The following is a 22,544-nucleotide window of genomic DNA, read 5'->3' as shown; positions in this document are numbered from 1 at the left end:
CCCCACTAGTTCCTGCTGGTACTAGAAATAGTTTCGCGTGACTCATTCAGAAGGGGAGATGGGTAACTTAATGGCTTCAATTCCTCTTTCCGCGGAGATCTAGGTTCGATTCTTCACATGGGCACAGTGGGAGAAGCCCACACCCAACCTATACATATTAGGCTATATTAGAAGTTCGATTCCCCTCAAGGGGACAACGTGTGAAGCACACATCTGGATGGTATTTCTGGAATTTTGATGAAAGCGTAGTGAAAACTGCGTGTTCAGTGGAAACAGGGAATGAGTCGACTGATCATTAGTCCAAGGCGCCGTAACGCACTGTATAGGTTCCGCTTATTATGTGTGACGAAGAAGCATTACCTGAGAGAATAACCATAACCCAAAGACTTTGACACAAGTTTGGGATTTTCACTACATTAAGATCACATTATGCAATGACGTAAATGTTCAAAATGGTGTCAAACCAGGTTACCCATGCCCAGACTTTAGGATCAAACCAGGTTACCCATGCCCAGACTTTAGGATCAAACCAGGTTACCCATGCCCAGACTTTAGAATCAAACCAGGTTACCCATGCCCAGACTTTAGGATCAAACCAGGTTACCCATGCCCAGACTTTAGGATCAAACCAGGTTACCCATGCCCAGACTTTAGGATCAAACCAGGTTACCCATGCCCAGACTTTAGAATCACTAACAGGCGGAAATGATCTTTCGTCAACGAGAAATAATCTAGGCAGCGATGACGTTTTAAGGGTAAATTTACAAACATTAAAATTGGTCGCTGTTTGTTTGTTAGTTGTTGGGTAACACTTAATTTAGGTGGGAATATTTCCTACCTTTTGGTTTAATACATTTCAGTGTTAATTACTTTTAAATCGATCTAAGTTTGATTAAATACCCCAAAGCGGTAAGGCACAAATGCATGTTCGGAATACATACAAGTGGGTAGCACATACATATTTTGCAGCTCCAATCTCAAGCACAACTCCCGAAGCCTATTTCCATCCCCGTATCCTTTCCACGGTAAACAAATCTGTCAAACATGTCAGAATATATATGATCCTGTCTTAAAGTGCACTTGGAGCGTTCAGCATCACGCGCTATATAGATCTATTTATTTTGTATCTACATAAAGCCCTGGTCCCATAGAGGCTGGTCATGTAGCGACGGTCAATCACTCTGACTCGAGTTCTCAGCTGAACTACTCACTGTGTCAATAGTTATGATTACCAAAGCAACACCGTGTGATAATCGATAATATTCATCTCTGTAGAGTCAAACCTTATTAATCAGAATCCATCCAGTTACACCACCTTGTAGAAATCCTTGGGTGCCACCACGCAGATGTATCTTCGAGCGTTAAACAACTTGTTAGGAGTGATAGGATCGAGTTGGGATTAATGAGTTCTGAAATTAACCAGGTTCATATCTCCGAAGTCAGGGGTAATACTTAGGATATGTTTTAATAAGGAGTTGTTAAATCAACAGGTTTTGAAACAGTAACAGAGTCTCTTAATAACGGGTCGGATATTGTTTTCCGATTAAGTCAGTTCCTTGTAAACTCAGAACACATTATCTCCTCGTTAAAAAAGCGGGGGTGTCCTTTCATTAATTAACAAAGATAGGTTATTTACTTCACCGAGCAGAGGGAACTGAAAACAGAAATACCGAAAAGCCATAATGTCTTTCCACTACTTTTGAAATATAAGATCTAAAGCGCCGACTCATGCACTGATGTATAGATTTATATATTTACTGGCACAAATTTACTGGCGCATGAGGCTGACTCATGTAGATAATGTTCCCCTAACGACAAGTCTTTCAAGATGTAAGTAGACCTACATAAAGAATCAAACCTCTCTGTGCAATTACCGCCAGCGTTCAATACCGGCTAGACAAAATTAATTCAAACCTGGAATAAAAGCCTGATTACCCAGTTATTACCAGAACACCCACAATCCCCCGCTAAACACGTGAAATCACAATTTGGATAATTCGTTAGAGGGATGTATTCTCACGTAAATACTACTTACCAGATTATCTATTCATTTCGGGTATTGATTTATTCAATTTGAAAGGTGGTTTGTCAAGTATGGCTAATCGGGGGACATCAACCTCTTGTCAATGGCGGAGAGAATCGATATACGTGGCAATGGCGATGTAACAGTGCTTGTTAACTTGGGATTTATTGACGTGGAATGTTTCCAGTAGGGTTTCGTTGATTTATTTGCGATTGAAATCTATCCTTGGTCTGACAAGCAAGCACTTTGAAGGCACTCACGAAAAGGCTCCATTTGAAACGGAATACAAACATTGGATGTTTAATCTGATTATGAGATCCGGCTTTGCAAATATTGGCGGTTTATACGAGGGGATTATATTGATAACTACATTGAAGTATGGAATAATTGAGGGCACCTTTGCGAAAACATCTTTTTATAAATGTAATGACTGATGTTTCATCTCTGTCTTTGAGGAATCTTAAAACAAATATCCGTATCCATTATCTCATAATGGTCTTTGGAGGATACCCAAATATTTCTCTGTGTAGCGTACTTATGTGGCTTTCGTTGTTGCCTTGGTTTCATCTTCTGTTTCGTGTTTGTTGTTATTAGGTTTGGGTAGGCATTTTGGTATTTTCACCAAGGTGATCTGGGCAGGTGTTACTCTGCTTTGCTATCCGCTGCTCTGCTTTGCTTTGCTGTGTTCTTATCGTTTGTTTGTTTTGTGGTCTGGAAAAATTTATATTTTCTTTGGACGGGAGTGGTAAGTTACACTTGGTTTCAAATCTAAATCAATATTCACTGGTGTAATTCATTCTCAGATTTGTAAAAATAAATTACACTTATCAGCGTTATTAGCGTTTTTAACGAAATCAGCCTTTCCTCGTGTGAAGGCATCTCATGGTGTTTCACACAGCATATCTGGACAAAAATTGTAAATAGACAATAATTGTATGAAGAACATCTTCCGAACACCGAACACTTCACACTGCGCCCAATATTTTGCAATTTGCAAACAACACTCACACCTCTCGGGACCCTCCAATATTATGTTTCCCAAATCAAGTGTCAATTTATGATACATCCCCAGTCACATAAGCCCGGACATTCCCCCGTGGTACCTAGTAGACGATGACGTTGAATCGATGCTAGTTCAGTGTCCCCGCAGAATTTCTGCCAAACTCCAAACCGTGTTTTGTTTACTAATATTCTGGGCAGTTATTGTACACCATACCCGTGAAGGTCCCGGGGTAGAATAGGCCTTCATCAACACATGCTTGCCATAAAAGGCGACTATGCTTGTCGTAAGAGGCGACTCAGGGGATCGGGTGGTCAGGCTTGTTGACTTGGTTGACACATGTCATCGGTTCCCAGTTGTGCGGATCGATGCTCATGTTGTTGATCACTGGACTGTCTGGTCCACACTCGATTATTTACAGACCGCTGCCATATAGCTGGAATATTGCTGAGTGCTGCGTAAAACTAAAGTGACTGACTCACTCACTATTCTACACTATAGTCCATTCATGTGAATTCATGAACAGCATTCATAGAGTTTTAAAAGGTTACACGTCGTCAGTGAAGCTCGTGATGAGAGGGCAACTTATTTCTATAAGTACAAGCTGTACATTCTGCTGCCTTGAATAAGCACAACAGGCTTCAGTGTTGCTGACAAGTGTCTACGAATTATCTCAAGCAAGCACTGAGATATATACGCATATCATCGTCATCATCATCATCATCACAATTTCTATTGGATACGCGATAAATAGATTTGTGTGACAATATTTCATTTTAACGATAGCACAGGGATCGTTGAACCTTGCACAAGAAACAAGAAATTTAAATCATCATTCGTTCTTTCATTTTAACTCAATCTTCCGAACATTATATGGTAATTCTGGAATCCTACTTTTAGGAATTATCTTGCTTCGCTGAATTCATATTCCCTAGGTTTACGCTTGTTTGAATATAATTGTGTGACATTTACGCAATGACTAGTTTTATAACTTTGGGAGCAATAAGAGAGATCGTAGATCACGTAACGTCAGGATTGTTGTGTTTATGTATGTATTTTATTGTCCATTACCCGCCAACACTGCGCTGACTGTTTACTGTTATGGATTGTTAGCGCTAAGTTCAGATTAATGCCTGGCTGAAAGGGTATGATTCGATGATCTCGCACTTTTTTGTATTATTTAACGATTTACATGAGTTCTTGAACTATATGAAGAAAGCGACGTAAAACCTCACTCGCTGATTCGCAGTCAGTCAGTCAGTGAGAAGTACAGCCCACGATGTCGTTAATACTCTCTAGCATCATGCTAATAAAGTTACTTGGGTTGGTGGGGAATGCATGGTCCGTGGTATCGAAACAGTGTTTCAGTATCATTAAGCGTTTCCCACACCTTGTGTTTGCGGTGTAAAACTTCATTCATTTCAATTTTCATATAAACATAAAGATTTATGTGTCTGGGAATGGATTAATTTAGTAACTGATTGAAAGCATATTAAATTCTTTTCCCTGCATGTTATGGGGTTGACAAACCAGTAGAAATTACTAAAATTACTCGCAATCCTCACCCTACTCTGTTAAAATACTGATTCTCTCTGCTACAAGTATTAGACTTACTCATTAACTCGACCCGTGCTGATAAAATGTATATCGGGGCGTTTCATATTCCCTATTTGGACTCGGTGATCAGACCCCATGAAAAAGACAACCTTTCCAAGGCTGACATAGCTCATATTTAACTCAAGGTCAAGGACAACGCTGGATAAAACGTGTGTTCATCTCAGCTGAACTGACATTCAAAGCCTCTTTGAACGCCACTGCGCACACTATTTCTTACATTTTTATTTTTTTGAATGATATTTCATTTTCCCGATAATTGCTCGACGTTTTAAGACCTCGTTCATTACCGGGCCAATAAATTATGCATACGTCTATAAGAAGCTATATGTAGCTAGTATATAATGGTAATTTTTTCCGTCCTTCGAACGGAAAAATGGTAATTTCGTTTCTTATCAAAGGTTTCCTTCGGAGTATAACACCATCAAACTCATTTTCAATAAATTACTTTCACGCTAAAGGGTTAATAGTATAGGGGGTACTTTTGAAAAGCAGTGAATAGCTCTTAATTCAAGTAATTTATATGTAAATGGTAGCACAGGGGTGATGTACGAGTTAGACATAGCCTCTCAGATGATACTGAAAATTCAAATCATCATTCGTTAAACCTCACAGCCTTCTTTTCCTGCTCGATATTCCAATCATTATTTGGTAACTTTGGATTCCTACTTTTAGGGATCATCTTGCCCGATAGAATTCATATCTCCTGGGTTTTTCCCCAGTATGATTTCTGACATTTAGCAGGCGGACAATGATTAGTTTTATAGCTTAGGGAACTGGAGGTGCGATGTTAAAACCGATATTCCAGACCTTGTTTATTTTAACATTTTCAGTAGTGTAATATTTCATTTAGGCCGGTCCCATGGGGTGCTGTATCCTGTGATGAAGGAGCATAGTGATGCGAACGGGATACAGTTGGGAAAAGATAGTTGCGGTTTACCGTCATCTGTTCAATATGTCGTTACGAGAGGTACATATGAAAACGCACAATGAATATTTACAGATGCCTTCTATACCTACTGTTGGGTGAAAATAATACAATGTTCCCACGTGTCGTAGACAGTGTAATAAGCTGAGCTTTCACTCAGCTGGAAATCTTAATACGAATTTCAAATTTGAGATAAGGTCAGAGGGTCATCTTGGTTCTAAAACCGCTTCATATTTGGCCAAAAGGTCGTGGAAACCAACAGCAACATATATCACAGCTCACAATAATCGAAAGAAGAAGTTGTTATGCATCTCCCAATCGTAGGTTTCTTGCTCATTCAAGGGACACATTCATTTGAGGCGAATTGAGGCGCCTCATACGACTGGGTCAGAAGTATACCTGTTTGTGATTCTTCTCCAAAAGAGATAATGCACTCTATCTTAGAAGCGCAGGAATATTTCTTTTAAAAAATCTAAAAATCTTAATGAGAAAGGTTGAGGTGATGCATTGCATTTGTCTCGATCTGTTTTAACGAGGTTAGTTTGGCGTCAGCTTGTGGACATTCCCTGGTTGTCGAGTGATTGCAACGTTGTTGTGAATAATGGGAAAGGATATGTGCCGCAGGTTGTAGTACTTCAGAACAATATACAACTGCTGTAAACATGTATGTACGTAGGGAATCAACCCCGACCCGTGAGTGTTCAAAGACAGCTCTAACTAAAATATACTGAAGACCACGTCGTACCGAAACGTAATTTTTGTTGGTTGATTTTTAAACACCACAATATTCCAGCTATACGGAAGCGGCCTATAATTAATCAAATGTGGGCCGGACAATCCAGTGATATGAAATGTGAACACATATAACATGATAATGTTTTCAAAGAAAAACAGCGTCGTACGTCTAAAACATTCAATGTTTTCGAAAATGGTAATGGTTGGCATGTACATAATTCAAATTCTCTGATGATATTGTTATCTGGGGTTGTCCCTACTGTTGTTCTCAGAGTTATTTTCTAAAGTGAACAATCACTTGCATATGCATGTGTTTATGACGTGTGCCATCGGTATGTTCCTGTTTACTCAAACACCTGATACCCTCACTATCTGATGGTGATTCAAAGACATATGCGACAAAGAGTCGGAACAGGAATGTTTTACTGCACATCTCCATGGAAATGATACTGTCGCATGCATGTATCTACTTTGCCATGTTATGTACGTCCTGGTTTGATTCCCATCATCGTGTATGAACATGTGCCCTTGTAGTTACATGTTGTGAATATCATTGATGTGTTAAGTATGAATATGATTTATGTGTTATGAATATGAGTTATGTTACAATCGCTTGTGATATTTGGGCGAAGTCATATTGTGGACTGTTGTGCCACTGTTTACAATGATTTTTGGAGTATTTGCAACTGACGAAGGACATTTTATTTATTTATTTATTTATTTATTTATTTATTTATTTATTTATTTATTTATTTATTTATTCAGTCAGTCAGTCAGTCAGTCAGTCAGTCAGTCTTTCTTTCTTTCTTTCTTTCTTTCTTTATTTATTTATTTATTTATTTATTTATTTATTTATTTATTTATTTATTTATTTATGTTTTTTATTTATTTATTTATTTATTTATTTATTTATTTATTTATTTATTTATTTTAATACTCCATTAAGTAATGCTCCATGACGTAAACGTTTTCCACATAAAGAAGGAAACACGTATGTATATAATTATTTCTGAAGACATTCGGCACACGAACGTTATTCTCCCCAAGATATAATGGAACATTTATGGTGTGACCTTTGATATTTCCGTTGTGCATAATGTAACATTTGTTTCACTTGTAGACATATTTGTTTCCGACACCATATTGATGTACATGTATGTAGGATACGACCTGACCTACTTCATAACAAGGGACTGTCTCATCATATAACTAATGTAATATCATGGGAACGGAACACGAGAGGGGGAAACTATATGCGTAATGTAATTTGAACGTAGAGGTTCAATATTTAATTAATGATATCACATGCAGTGAATTGTTTCCATTCTGACTGAAAAGTGACGTTCGTCTGTCGGGGTTGATGTCAGTGTGTCGCGTTAACTGACGTGATTTCATTACAAATATTTCTTCCGTGGCACAGTGTCTCGGCAACAGCGTGAGGTTTATATTAATGCGATTAATATTGAACAAGAGGACATCTATCTTCATTACACGGAACAAAGCCAATTCCAACTGCTAACATGAGTTGATAGTTAAAAATAAAGTTTCATGAGAGAGCGCTTGCCTTTGTTTAGAAATCAACGATGATCCGAATGTCATCTTCAATCGGTTAAAAGGTATTAGTTGTTGAAGTGAGATACATTTTTCATGCTTTTGGTTGTAATCGATTTCTCAGATGCTCTTTGAACAAACATTTAAACGTTAATGCAGGTGAAGTCATGAAACTCAATAAAAATAGCATATCGATTTGATGAAATATCTGACGAAGAAATATGCACGTAACAGGTTATTGTCTTAGTAAGTTATATTTTCATATACGGAAGGTTTTGGTTTTAAAATAGTAGATAATCCAATGTGAACTCTCCAAAATGTAATGCCATCGTTTACCTGCAGTCAGCAATAGTCGACAAAGTCGCAAATTCGACTAAGTAAGCCAGTCGTTATTCAGTAGTAATGTCCGTAACGACACATGCCGTAGGGAAACGTCAGTGACAACACCAACATTGTGACCTCAGGTCATCCTTTGCCAACGTCGTCATAAAATATTGGAGAATCATTCTTCAACGAAATAATTTCGTAGGACCAGTGAGATGAGTGTAAACAAACAGGAATCGAACACGGAATTTGGTGTGTGTCTATATCATAACCCTTTTTGCTACCAAACTCCCTTCTTTGATGCGCACTTTAGAAGTTTAAGAAGTTTCACAAGTCATAACATACACACAGACTCTACAAAGCACTACCCGTAGTCAAGTCTTTCACATCGATACTCGAGACCCCTTGAGAACATAGAGACACCGGTTTTTCTGTCATCTGTTTCATTGTTTATGAATACGATAGTTCTTCACTGAATATTCATGAACACGGGTCGATCAGATGTCCTTCAAGATGGAGTAGTTTTCAGTTAGGCGTTGAAACATTTGGCCGAGAGAATGATTCAGTATGTGGATTGAGTCATAAGCAGGATATATACGACGTTATAGTATCCAATGTAACATATGTCATATCTAGGATTACACTTTCTTTGTAAAGTACAAATTCTAGAACTTTTTGGTTGAGTCCCATCCCGGATTTGAACCCTCGGAGTCAGGCACCTAGTCGCCAGCATAAAAAGTCAGCCGCCTGGCCCTCTCAGCCACCGCGACTTCCACTGTTCGTTGACACTTAAACAATTGTCAGAGTCAGAGAAAATGTGTTAATAATACATAGATGAACAATTTATCTATGAGAGTGAAAGCGACGTTATGGAATATCCATGTCAAACTGCAGTGCTTTCCTAAATGAAGTAGCACTTGAGTCATTGCTCCTGCATTCGTACATGCAACATGCATAAGTCTGGATTCGTACATGCAACATGCATAAGTCTGGATTCGTACATGCAACATGCATAAGTCTGGATTCGTACATGCAACATGCATAAGTCTGGATTCGTACATGCAACATGCATAAGTCTGGATTCGTACATGCAACATGCATAAGTCTGGATTCGTACATGCAACATGCATAAGTCTGGATTCGTACATGCAACATGCATAAGTCTGGATTCGTACACACGCACATGTTGGGCATCCTACTCAAATCAGTTTGAATCCGACACCCACCTGACTTTCATCATACTACCATCGACAGGCGAATAGATAACAAACTTAAATATGCACATATTTTTGCATGTGTATGTGCAAGGTTATACGAAAGGTCTGCAACAAGCAAAACAGACAACATTGTTCCGGTTACTAGTAACACATAAGAGCAGCTATCTATAAGATATATCTATCCCACAATACACTTGAGCTAGATAAACAGGAAGTGGATACACAGACAGCAGTATGTGGTCCTATATTTGATTAAAATACTATTGCTTTGAAAAGACGACTGCATGTACTCGTGTGCCGCATGATATCCCATACACAATACAGTTAACATGTAGCTACCTGGCAACGTCCACTGAAAAGTATTTGGTGGCGATAGCATATCTCCTGGAGGACTCTATGTTATTTGCCCTATTTCATCGAGGAGGTATGCCTTTATCCGGCAAAAAATCAGTTATCTGGTTCAAAATGTTGCAGTGTTACGATCTATTATCTGCTCTATAATCTTGTAATTCAACAGCAACAATCGAGACATTGAACGTCAGTTTGTTGATGTCGCTATTTTGTAATGAATCACCAAACAACGAAAATACTGGCTTGTTTGTTTATTTGTTTAAATTTACAAGATTTATTCATTCATTCATTTGTTCGTTTGTTTGTGTGTTTGTTTTTTATTGAATTGTGTTCATAGACGGGTAATATATGCTGTCTGGCAATTTTTGAACATATTCAAATGTGTATTCATATGTACAGCTACGAATGTGCATCTCTGTATGGAACACACTAAACTTTTAAACATTTGCACGATCATTCATGAAACTGTCATATTCATGCCTCTCAAAGCGGGTTGAGAGTGAAATCAACCTGGCATATCAACTGATCGGATCTGTGACAAACAGGCTCCAGATGATGTAAGTACTGCCAGCGCTATCACAGCACACCAGTCTCCACCATGTCACACCAGAGGTCGCCCAACACCACTTCCGGTACAACTGAGCAGGACCATAAAATGGAAATATATGCACGAAGGCAAAGCATCAAAAGATTTCAACACGATTCAACCAGCCCTGTGTTCAAATACACCCCAACAGACAAAGACCCCATGTACTGCCACCATTCCATCAGCTGTTTTTTCCCTATTACTCAGCAGAGAGAGATTTTGATTAAGTTTTCCAACTTTATAAAGGCTATTTCAGACAAGGTCCCACCCTCATTCATCATCCCAGCTTTCAAAGAAAGGTCTTAGCATGGCAGGATGGGAACGGGCATCATTAACAGAAATCAAAAGAAGAAACAACCACCTCGTACCGCTGCCTCATCAGCCAACATGTTCGTGCGGGAAATTGCCGATGCAGCATCCCACTATTTTCTTAAGACAGAAGAAGACAGTGGTCGATCTAAACTTGAGCCTCTGGGATCGATGCAATCTCTTGGAAAACAAACCTATATCCGCCCTTCGCCCATTAAGACCTGCTTTCGCAGTAAAACACTAGTTAGACGATGCTGCTCTTATCTGAGCGTGCAGGCGGGTGATGACGCGGGTGAGTCCAGTTAGGTATATTCTCATGGGTGTCTTCATGTGAAAAGCACGGCGGTTGATGATAAAACCAAAGAGAATGTGTTTTAAAAAGTTTATCCCATCGAAGGTTAATCACAATTTACAAGGTTGATGTTTGTATGGTTATGAAAGTTAATTTCTGATGGCATACGTGATTATTAAAGCGTGCATTGTAGAAGAAGCAACAGAAAACAGTTGGATGCGGTGTAACCCGTACAAATCCTCAACAAAATATAGGCTCTTCATTTGGTCGCATAGACAAGAAGAGTTTATGTAAAAAGCCTGTAAGATCAACCATTCCAGAATCTTCTGTTTTCTTTTAACATAGTAACCTTAAACATTAAGGCCCCAAATGCCACACAGTAACTAAAACGCCAAATACTGGGGTGGTTTGTGACTGCCTACCTACCGAGCTGGATGTTCCTGTCCTACATCTGGGAGGGTCGTTGGAGTAAACTATGCCGTCAAATGTGTTTATGTGTCAAAGGTCGTACACCATGGCTGTGAGGATTATTGTTTAGGTCAACGTTCGCGATGCTCAGTCTGCTGATATTTCAATAGAGGTCAATACGCACGATCCACTGACCCTGGGGGTTTCAACAAAGGTCGAGGTTCACACTGCTCAGTCTGATTACGGTGAGATTCAAGTTTCAAGTTTCGGCTAGTCAGTTGTTTACCATGCTCAGACTAAGTCGAGGTATGAAGGCCAAGGTTCTCACTGGGGATTTCGGCTAAGGTCAAGGTCGAATAAACGGATTTCGTTAATGTCATCTTTTAAGAAGAGCGTACAATTTCCGAAAAACGATGTTCAGATGATAAGAAAGACATTTATACATTTACAGTTTATACATTTACAAGTACTTAATATTTGGGGCGACGTCAAGGGTGGCCGGGTCTTCTAACGGATCTCATTTCGCTGTAAAGAGTTACATGCCTTGGACGTGTCAGAAGGTTCTGATCGTTGGTTACATTCCAAGATTCTAGAGAACTATGTCAATATCGTATTCAACAAGGTGGTCCAAATCTTAAACCTATATCGCTTCCGCCTTTCTTTCTACATTAACCTGCCCCTCTGTGACACTGCGGCGTAAAATATCGTTCATTCAAAGTGCGCTACCTATCGACGCGACAGCACCTTCAGTACAGTAAATATTCAGTACAGTTCTGTAGCCAAAAGTTATTTATAAGCCGGATTATCAGTTAAGCCATTGCATCCGTTTTCACGTAATGGTTTTTGTAGATATCTGACCCAGCAACACTACCCAACCCTTCTTTGATGAAAGAAGCCATAATATTCACCTGTTATATGTATTTATTCATGAAACACAAATCTGTTGAGTTTTGGTTATTCTTGGTTCTCTGATCTCTACAGAAATTGCAGATCCGTGCTGCCAGAACCGACATTAATACCTCGGCACGCAATATGCTTTTCATTTCTAGCAGCGGTTCTTATTTGGTCTCACTCACTGAATACAAATCAGGTACACTGAACTGTGTTGTGTTTATATGACTTGGATGGTTCAATATAAACAGAGAAATGGTTAGCGTGTGCAGCCAGTTTTACATTCCTTTGAACTCGGTCTCAGTTGGAGCACTGTCTGTCCGCTGGCACTGTTCCACACACTAGGCCTGTCTCACAGATTGGAACTACGTGTACCAGGGATTTACCTGTGGCCTTCTCTTTGTGTGACTTCTGCACTGTCGGCAATGCTTTGTTTCCTGGCTTGTTAATGCATGCCCAGTCAACTAGTGGTTTGACGCATATAATAGACTCACAAAACACCTGTGGGTTTGAATGACGATAACGACAGACCCTGCTACATGGGCAGAATATTTTTTTTGCCTGTATGTTTGCTTTTTTCAGTTCCCTGTCATTCTTACGCTTGATGATAAAGATGACGGTACATGAAAATGAATCAAAGATCACTTTGACTTAATGAAAATGTGCATGTGCAACTAAAATCGTCCGACATTCGGTAGTATGGTACTAGCCTAGTGGTTACCGTGCTAGCTGGCCGGGCCGAAGCTGGGTGGTACCATCCCAGGCCGTGTCACACCAAAACATGTCGTACGATATTACTTGTCTTTTCTCTCGTAAGATGATCAGACGAAGGCTGGTTGGTTCGGTGTCAGTATGTCTGAAGGGTGTCAGTGCTAGACTGTGATATATCAATGTGGGTTGGAACTGTACGATCGTATTAATTTGGACAATTACAAGCAGCATCACTGCCACATTTGTTTGATTGTTTTTCGGTGGGTTGTTCCCACACTGTGCAATATTCTTGCTACAAGATGGCGGTTTGGAAATAATCAACCATGACCAGACAATCTAATGACGGACATCAAGTCCATCGATTTGGATTAACATATCACACACGCACGCACGCACGCACGCACGCATGCACGCACGCACGCACGCACGCCGCTACATAGGTGTCCCACCTGAACTCAACTTTAGTCGATGAATCAGTTGGTTTGAAATTATAGGATTCACAACAGGATTTCCTACAATGCGCCGGGTGTCGACTTACAGACAGTCGCACTAAAACAAAACGAAACTTCTTTAGGTGAAAATCTGAGGACACGTAAATAGAAAGTCGCGTCGGTAAACAAAGCATTCAGGTCAGCAGTTATGCGTTCTTCAGCTCGAAAACGAACATACTCTGCCTTTGACAAGTGTATATAACGAAGGTCGCACCATTATACTGGTGTTTTAAACATGGTGTCTTTTAGGCCTATGAGGCTGATTGTTACATACACATATTTTACGGATGTATATATTCTGAAACAACATGGCACAGTAATAAACTATTCTTCTTCTTTCTTCTTCTTCAACTTCTTCTACATGTATATAACGCTATGTCTCTCTCGGTCCTCCATGGCATCTACTTTCGAAAGGGATGCCATCGTACGTACATTTGTCCTGCTTGGTTTTTCTTTTGATAAATCAAGATGGTAAAGAAAATAGGCCAAATTGTTTCTAAAAGCCGATATTTGACAGGCCCAGTAATGTCGATGGTCATATGACGTTATCTTCTATGAAGGATACTGTGAATCCGACCGTCAACAGATCTAAGGGTATATCCTGTGAGATACCTATCGAGTCAAGTCCTTGATACAAATGTGACTGGTTTTACAGCGTCTAGGTCAACGGTCCGCATAACTGACTTATCAGACACTGGATGAGACGCTCATTGCTCCACAAGCATAAACTGCCGTCCAAAGAGAGATAACACTTTTGTGACAAAAGTAATGTTTCAGACTGCTACAAGGCTGAGACCAGACTCCGAAAGACTACAAACAGAAAGTATCACTATCGACCCACATCACCATAGGCTAGAATCTTGTTTCATTGTTGGCCACAATAAAGCATGAATGTACTGCTAGTCAGTTTACACTATACAAACAGTGCTGTAGGTCCATATTCCTTATAGTCCATAAAGAACGTATGGTCCTTGTGTTCATGGGTCTAAGAAAACTGCAGATGACAACAGCGCAGGGATTATCACTATGGCTGTAGGACCAAACTGCATCTCAGAAAGTTTACGCATTGTTTGTCAGTTATGACACAAGCATCAACCAATTACAACTACTTGGACAAGATGCTGCGGTTTAAATGCCCCCTGCTTTGGTACCAACTTGTTTACATGTTACGTTATACATCTGGAATTCAGAGCAGCATTGAGCAGAACGGACCCAAAAACACTCGCCAGCTGCTTCATGATGCCATAATGTCACACAAGACAATAATCAGCCTCGACAGCTTCACTTGCGAACAAAGGACCCCGTTGTCCAAAAAAATATCAACCAGCTAAAACCCTCTCCGAAGGACAAAAGCACTTATATAACAGCATGCTCTTGTGTCACGTTGTAAGAGCTCTCAGATCGTCGAGAAGCACTCGTGGTATGTGTGGAGGTCCTCTGAAGCATTTAAACCAAAAACGTGATTTAAACTGACAAACAGAGTCACATTTCGTGCGAGGGGATCGCCTTGCCAATTGAAATTATTCACCATGACAGGGCGGCGTTAATACGAGCCTTTGTCAAGAAAAATCGATATGGAAGAGCAAGAGCTTAGAAACGATGCTTGGAGCGAGCGGATCCGTTGCAGTGAGGGAGGAACGACGGGCAGAACGCCGAAGCAATAGCTGGAGTGCGCTTGCTACATTGAATTATATTTGCCACTTTAAAACATGCAGGATCAATAGCAGGAACCGCGTTGAACTGTATCTGATCCTTATCAGTCCGCGACATAAATAAGGATCCTTATTACCCACTCAAACTAGAGCAATTTGTAAATGGTCAGCTGGTTAGTTGTTTCGACGGCGAACAATGCCTCATTCTCAAATACAGAGCAGTCACCGCGAACTCCTACAGAAAGGCTTTAGGATTAGATCGGAATCGAGATCATTATTTTTTTGTTATCAGTTGGCAATTTGTTGATAAATTGCCAGGATAAGGTGAAAATTTAATTTGAAGATTGCGGTCGATTATTCTGCGTGGACTCGTACCGGATGCTTTGAAATTTCAAACACTTTCATACAAAAAGACGTAAATTTGGATATTGAAAACGATAATTCCAGCCCATTTGTTTGCCGTTGGCGTATCTTTTTATCTTTCCATGCGACTATTTTTACGAGTCTCTAAATGCGTAAACATGCCATTACGTATTAGGGAATCTTGTAACATAATAATTGGTAAAATGAAATATTGATACATTTGACGACAAAACAATTTGGGGGGGGATGTATCTAATTTCCGAATCAGCAATCATGATGGCAACAGACTCGGTTCTTTAAATGCGTGCAGTGGCTGTACAAAACATACTTTGTTTATGGAGCTCTAATATTAGCGAATAAAATATTTTCAGATGTATTTAACACCATATATCGTAGCCCACGTTACCTCTGTAAGAAAAACGTCACGGCAGATACAGCTACTTATTTCACCACGTACAGTTTCACATTTAATCAGATGTTTGAACAACTTCCTGTAGACAAACACTAACCACGAGAGTTAGCACAGCGGTTACAACGATTGCCCAGAGCTGCAGTTCGATTCCCACATTGAGCTGTCTGTAAATCCTATACTCGGCGTCCCTAACGCACTGGGACTGCAGTGGAGCTACAAATCGCGAAGACTCATTCATTCAGCAGGACCTGACTCAGGACGATGTCATTTCCGACAGTTTATCCTTTTCTGAACCCCGCTTGTAGATGGCCCAACGAGCCCCATCTGAATAGACGATGGAAATGAAACTTTTTTTATTTTGTATTGGACGAGTCGCCGAGTGCTGTGGTATTTATTTCCATGAAAGGAAATATCTCAAAGTGATGAATCATTTATTATGATGGACGTCTTGGGTGCAATTTCTACAGTCGTCTTCCATTGCGATCTGTTGTTCTTGAGTATTCTAATACAGTTCGCGTCCAGATCTTACAGCGATTATGTCTTCCCAGACCAAGACTCTATTTCAACAACAACTTACTGACACACACGCACACGAACGCACACACTCACATACTGATCACAAACCCATATATCTACAAATGTACATACACATTCACGTATTCACATACATATGCATACACATATACACGCATCTAGACGTAAACACACACGTAACACATTCACAGACACATACATATCACATTCATACACACGACATCATACGTCTACAAATGCACATATTCATAAACATTAATATACACATTGGCATACCCAAATGTAACCGAGACGTGTTCCACAATACAGTTGTCATGTTCTTAACGGTTACCACCCGGAACCTGACGTTCTCAAATTGTTGACAACAACAACATATTTTTATCTGTTATATTCTCTGTCAGTTGTTTAATCTAACTTATTAAACAAATAAAGACTGTCAACGTTCTCGGTAGTCTGTTGTTTTGAATGTTGGTAGTGATGCAAGCAATGATTCAAAGTAAATCCTCTTTGATATAATAATGTGTCTATCCCATGAATTAAAATAATAAAGACATGATTAATCAGTACTCTGTTTTCTGTCACACGTTCCACACAGCATGTGGTCTTCAGAGTTCAAAAACAACTCAGACATTTAAATGGACATAGCTCCGCGATGTCTTCCTCACCAAATCAGAAGCTGAAAATCTGTAAATAGCATATTTATTGTTATGCTAGGCCACCCCACCGCCCACACTTATGTATGTGGAACATAGATACTGTTACTCATTATACTCTTTGCTGGTTGTTATACCTAACAATAATGACAATCAACGCTTCTGGGCGTCTGATGTTTTGAATAGTGATGGAGACGACGAGTATGCAATGGAGCAGAACAGAGTCCCTTGGATGCAGCAAAGTGACTACCTCATGTAACAAAGATATACTTAGTCAGTAATTGGTTAATCACAATGCCATTTAGAAAGTGGTCAAATGTAACACGTTACAGTTTTGTAATCAGACAAAGTGACTGGAAACTCGTAACGGACGCGTTAAGATGGTTCTGTGTACATGTTCAACACAGCAATGGGATGACATTTCAGAGTTTTTGACACAATCCATAAATTTTAAATGTCAATAGAAATGCTTTTAGGCTGAAGAACTTGATGTTTTCTTAACCTATCCAGAAGGTCATAATCTGTAAACACCATATTTATATTTAAGCACCGAACTGAAGAGACCACGCTTTGTCATTGAATATTTAAGGACCATTTTGCTGGTTTAATTGGGCTCAGTCTTTCCAAAGAAGGACATGCATACACAATATCAGTTATCTGTCTTTACAAGTTGTTGTGCAAAACAATGATCTGTGAACCATTTAGTCCCGATCGTTTTAATGATTACTGATTATCAAAGACGTGTCCTGTGGAGAGGTCATATGGTAACTGAGCAAGTCAGTCTGTACAGCCATTATATCCCTTCACAGCTCCAGCATATAAAGACATGTCCTCCAATATTCAGCTGTTATGTCATTACGTAATTGAATACCTATCAACCCAGCGTTAAACACATCTCGCTCACAACTCTTAAGCCTTTTTTGTGTTTTGCAAAACAAATCAGTCTTTCCAACAACAATTTAACCGAGTTTACGACGCCCAGTAACTTCAGTCATGGACGTCACTTGACTTTGAACAAAACATGATTCAGTTTTTGTTCATCACACAACCGTAAGTTTCAAATTGAAAAGTCTCGCCAGCACTTGTAAGCTTTCTTCCAGTGATTGTTTGGACCATGTGTCATTAACTGAATACATAGAATTGTTTCAAATATTGATTTTTATCCTGTCTCAACAATGAACAGAACTAGTTTCGCGTGTCCCTTGTTGGTATCACTGTAGGTCACTTACAGAATCTAATCATCTTCATTGATATGTATGATTAGAGTGGCAATGTGCTTCACCTTACCGCAAAAATGGCCTGGTGTAACAATATATGGCATTAATTGTAACATATACGGGATCTAGTTAGCAAGTCCGTTCGGGTGTTTGATTCCCAGATTGGTACCGTATTTTCCCCATGAAACTACCACTCGGTTTGTCTCGCATTGCAATATTGTTCAAGGATTTAACATATGTTAAACAAAACCATATACACCCTTGTAAAGGGCGCGTTGTGGTGATGCAGGATGCGCTCACCTTTTGGCGAACACACGGTGCAAGAGATTAATGCAACATGTTCAGTCGGAAGTGAGTTTGATTTCAACAGATATGACTTGTGGATACTGAAAGGTTCTGTCGGTTGTATTTCTAGTATTTTAAAACATTGCAGATATCACAAGTAGCTGAAGTGCACCTGACTCCAAGACAATTGATATTTTTTCACATTTATTTAGACTTCATTTCCGCAGTAAACACACAGTGTCTTATGTCACCAGCAATCTCATGTCTTTTTTTGTCATCGGTGCCAGGTGATGAACACACTGGTTTGTTGGGAATCACTTTACTGTAGACGGACGTTGAGGGTGAGCCTACACGTTAAAATGTGTTACAGAACATTCCTGCTACACTCTCACGCACGCACGCACATGCGCTCATACGTACCCCTTTCACATCATTTACAAAAAGAGACTGTTTGTTGCAGTAATGGCGTTTACTGATGCACAGGGTTCAGTATGAGTAGGATTATATCTGTGCCACAATTGCACCTTAGCGGTTGTCCTCACGTCTATAGACTGGGAGGAAGCACAATTCAGATGTACTCTGATTGTTGCGCCGTGATCCGTCAATCTCGCCAGTCTCCGCGGAGCCAGTGTCACGTGCGAATATCGAGTGGAGATAATCTGTCCGATACAATTAGCCAAGGCAAACTCAGCTCTGGCCAGTCCGAGCATGGACAGTTGATTCCACAAGGGTCAACGTCAGCTACAATTTGGAAAATCAGTCTCACCCACGTGAAACTTTGATTACACCTGATAAGGACCGCAGATGGACATACAGAAACACTCAGAGTGGATCTCGCGAGATGTACAGCACTGTTTGCGATAAGATCATCGTCAGACACAATTAATAAAACCGCGAATGTTTCTGGTGATAATCCCTGATAAAGGCCACAGGGGTAAATGCAAACGTTGAAGATGGAAACATTTTAATTCAATTTCTAACAAATATCAGCAAAGCGATTTCATCGTACACGTGATGTCAGTTACCTATTTTTGACAGTGGCTCATGGGGGAAAAACGGTATTTGGATGAAAAAACAATCGACTGCATTAACACACAAATGGCATTTGTATGGCGAATTATAGAGATTATCGTGTCATGGACGTGAACGACAAACGTGGTCTAACGCCGTGATGATGTTGCAACCTCACTGCAAATCGTGAATAGTATTGATAGTACTGGTAATGGGATGTGATTAGGAGTCGTGAACGTAGGACTACACTGTCCGATAGCATTTGTAAATTCAACCTGTCATTAGCTTGTCGTTAAATACAGATGTTATACTGTAAGAAGACTGGAAGAACTGGAAGTCAATGGGCCCTGAATATGGATTCTTAATGCGCAATGAAGTCACGTTTCCTTCGATATTCACGACATTTGAAATTACGTTTGGTAACCCATCAATAAACTTCAAATTATTTACATGTTTACGTTAAAGTTTGAAATGGCAAATGCCACAAAGGTAAAACCACAGATCCTTGTAATGCGGACGCCGTTAAAGAGGAATCCCCAAACTTCAGAAATTATTTGTTTAAAAACTTTCAATTTCACCGTGTACAGATTACGTTTCGAGTGTAAAATGAAAATACCATGTGTGAATTTGTTTTTTGGCTTTACCTTACAGTTCTCGTGACCACTGTAATCAGTAGGCGGCAACCGCTTAGAGATGCGACAAACTTCAGCCACATCGATTGTCTGGGTTGACCTTGGTTTCTGCCCTGCACTCCGTTTTCACTACTTCATTCGCTGCAAAACAGTGCATGGGTTTGTTGCTCTTGATACCACCGATATTTCGTTTTATTGGGCACCCGTCGTAGTCGCTCCGACAGTCGATGACGTTCCTGTAAGCTCAATGGAAAGGTTTATGTCGGCGTTTTATGGCAGCACGTGTTTAAAAGAGCCAGCAGTACATGGACATCAATTTATGCCGAGCCTTCAAATTACACACCGGTTTGACTGCAGACGATCCCAGTTGAGCGCGAAATTAAGTGAAATTGCAAATTTGCAATGATGTTTGCTCTTTGAAGGAGGAATGGGACATATTTTGGAGCGTGTTTTTAAGAGAGTTTCTGGACGCAGTACAGACGTATTGCAGTCTACCACACAGCGAGAAGTCTGTGTAGTCTCGAAAGCCCGACTTTCAGATGAATTTGATGGCACCGTCTCTTCTCAACCTAAACGACATTACTGAATAATAACAAGAAATACAGTGAATAGTTATGGGATAAACGTTCATAAAATCATAACATTGCTCAAGAAATGTATCTATTTAATTTTAATAATACTAACGACAAACGAAATGCCGCTCAATATTCGTTTCCGTTCAGTCATCACGACATCTCCAAAATGATTTTTTCAGTTGCTATTAATATATTTTTGTCTTCACATTTTCCAAATTTAAATATCTTAAAATCAGTTGTCAGGTACATATGACCAGTATTCCAATCCTGAAGATGAAGCGTATCCACACAGTCATACCAACGCACAATACACATAGACAGTTAACGCTTCCGAGTCTGTACAGTGATGAGTGATGTCCAAATACTTGTTTTAATACAGTTTTCACTTCCAACATGTCAAGTCTGGGACACAGTGTAAGCCAAAGCTTATCGTTCCATCGGTTACTATGGTTACAGTATGCGGACTCCAGCAGCATGTCAGATTAACTACATCGAACACAATCTGCAAACACAACCTCTACATCAGTAATGTGGGGTAATAACGTACTTTGAAGCCTGTTAACCTGTTTCGCCACCAGTATAATTCTAATATGTACTCAAGTAGGTCATTCCGGACGCTTGTAAAATATACTGAAGTAGATGGATCCATTCCATTCCATTCCCATCTCCCGCATTCCCTATCCCTCCCATACTAGGGCCGTGGGGTAGCCTTGTGGTTAAAGCGTTCGGTGGACACGCAGATGGTCCGGGTTTGATTCCCGTTTTCTCGTTTCCCCGCTGTGATGTTGCTGAAATGTTGTTAAAAGCGGCGCAAAACCATTCTCACTCAATTCGATTATGTTTTCTAACTGTTACTTAGTCGAGTTATCCGTACTTAGCACACACGGCAGAACACGTGTGACGATATTATAGGGTGGCAAGTTGGCTCGTGTCGGCAGTTGCCTCACCTTGACCAGGAGGAATAGAAGACATTACCAGAAACTATTTATATACGAATGGTGAATGGATATTTCTGATTGCCTCTGAGATGGACACCGTCGTTATTGCTTTCAACACAATCCCTCCGAGGTCCACCGATACATGTATGGATACAACTGAAGTACGTTTTGCATTGAAAATACACTCACAGTAGAGATGGCGTCATAACCATTTGTATAACATTTAACAGTTCACTGTACCAAGTTTGGGGAGATGTTGAAATATGACGCTTCCAAATCTGGTGAATATGGCGGATGTCAAACGAGCTCTGCGCCAATGTCATGCATTGCAGCCAAGCAGCTAAGGACGTGTGGACTGGCCTGGTGAAAACAGAGTCTCTGATAACTCAAACACCGAGAGTTGCTAAAACAGGAACAGTGATTGCCATCAGTCTTACTGGCTGCAGATTTCGTTCATTTAATAGATGCCCGGGAAGATCAGATGTATGCATAATTGCTCTCATAATCCAGTTTATTATGATAAAAACAAATGATATTCATCGTTCCTCAAAACCATTGAAAAATGCTTTGAAAACCATATTATATAAGAGAGTCTGATTTCGTGCATCGTTTTGTGAACAAACACGAGTTTGCTTAAATTGTGAAACAACAGTCATTTGGAGAGGTTTTATGCACAGCTCTATGGAGACAAGTGGTGTGAGATATGGGAAGAAAGCGTTTCCGAACAGAGGAGGATAGTACTCAGCAAATCGTAAACGTTTCTAATGATGAAGGTGGAACACAGAACTAAAAAGCAATTACAAGTAGAAGTATTTCGACAACGTGTTTTGATTAGATTAGT

The 22,544-nt window shown here is 39.9% G+C and overlaps 1 protein-coding gene across 2 annotated transcripts in view; it reads left to right on the top strand.

Annotated features, from left to right (window-relative positions):
* Positions 1 to 22,544, top strand: part of LOC137274624 (glutamate receptor 2-like) — a 75,721-nt gene that overhangs the window by 38,785 nt on the left and 14,392 nt on the right. The window lies entirely within an intron of this gene.

The sequence above is a fragment of the Haliotis asinina genome, chromosome 2 (assembly GCF_037392515.1).
Source record: "Haliotis asinina isolate JCU_RB_2024 chromosome 2, JCU_Hal_asi_v2, whole genome shotgun sequence".
Classification (NCBI taxonomy): domain Eukaryota; kingdom Metazoa; phylum Mollusca; class Gastropoda; order Lepetellida; family Haliotidae; genus Haliotis; species Haliotis asinina.
This window is presented reverse-complemented; position numbering and strand designations above follow the sequence as displayed.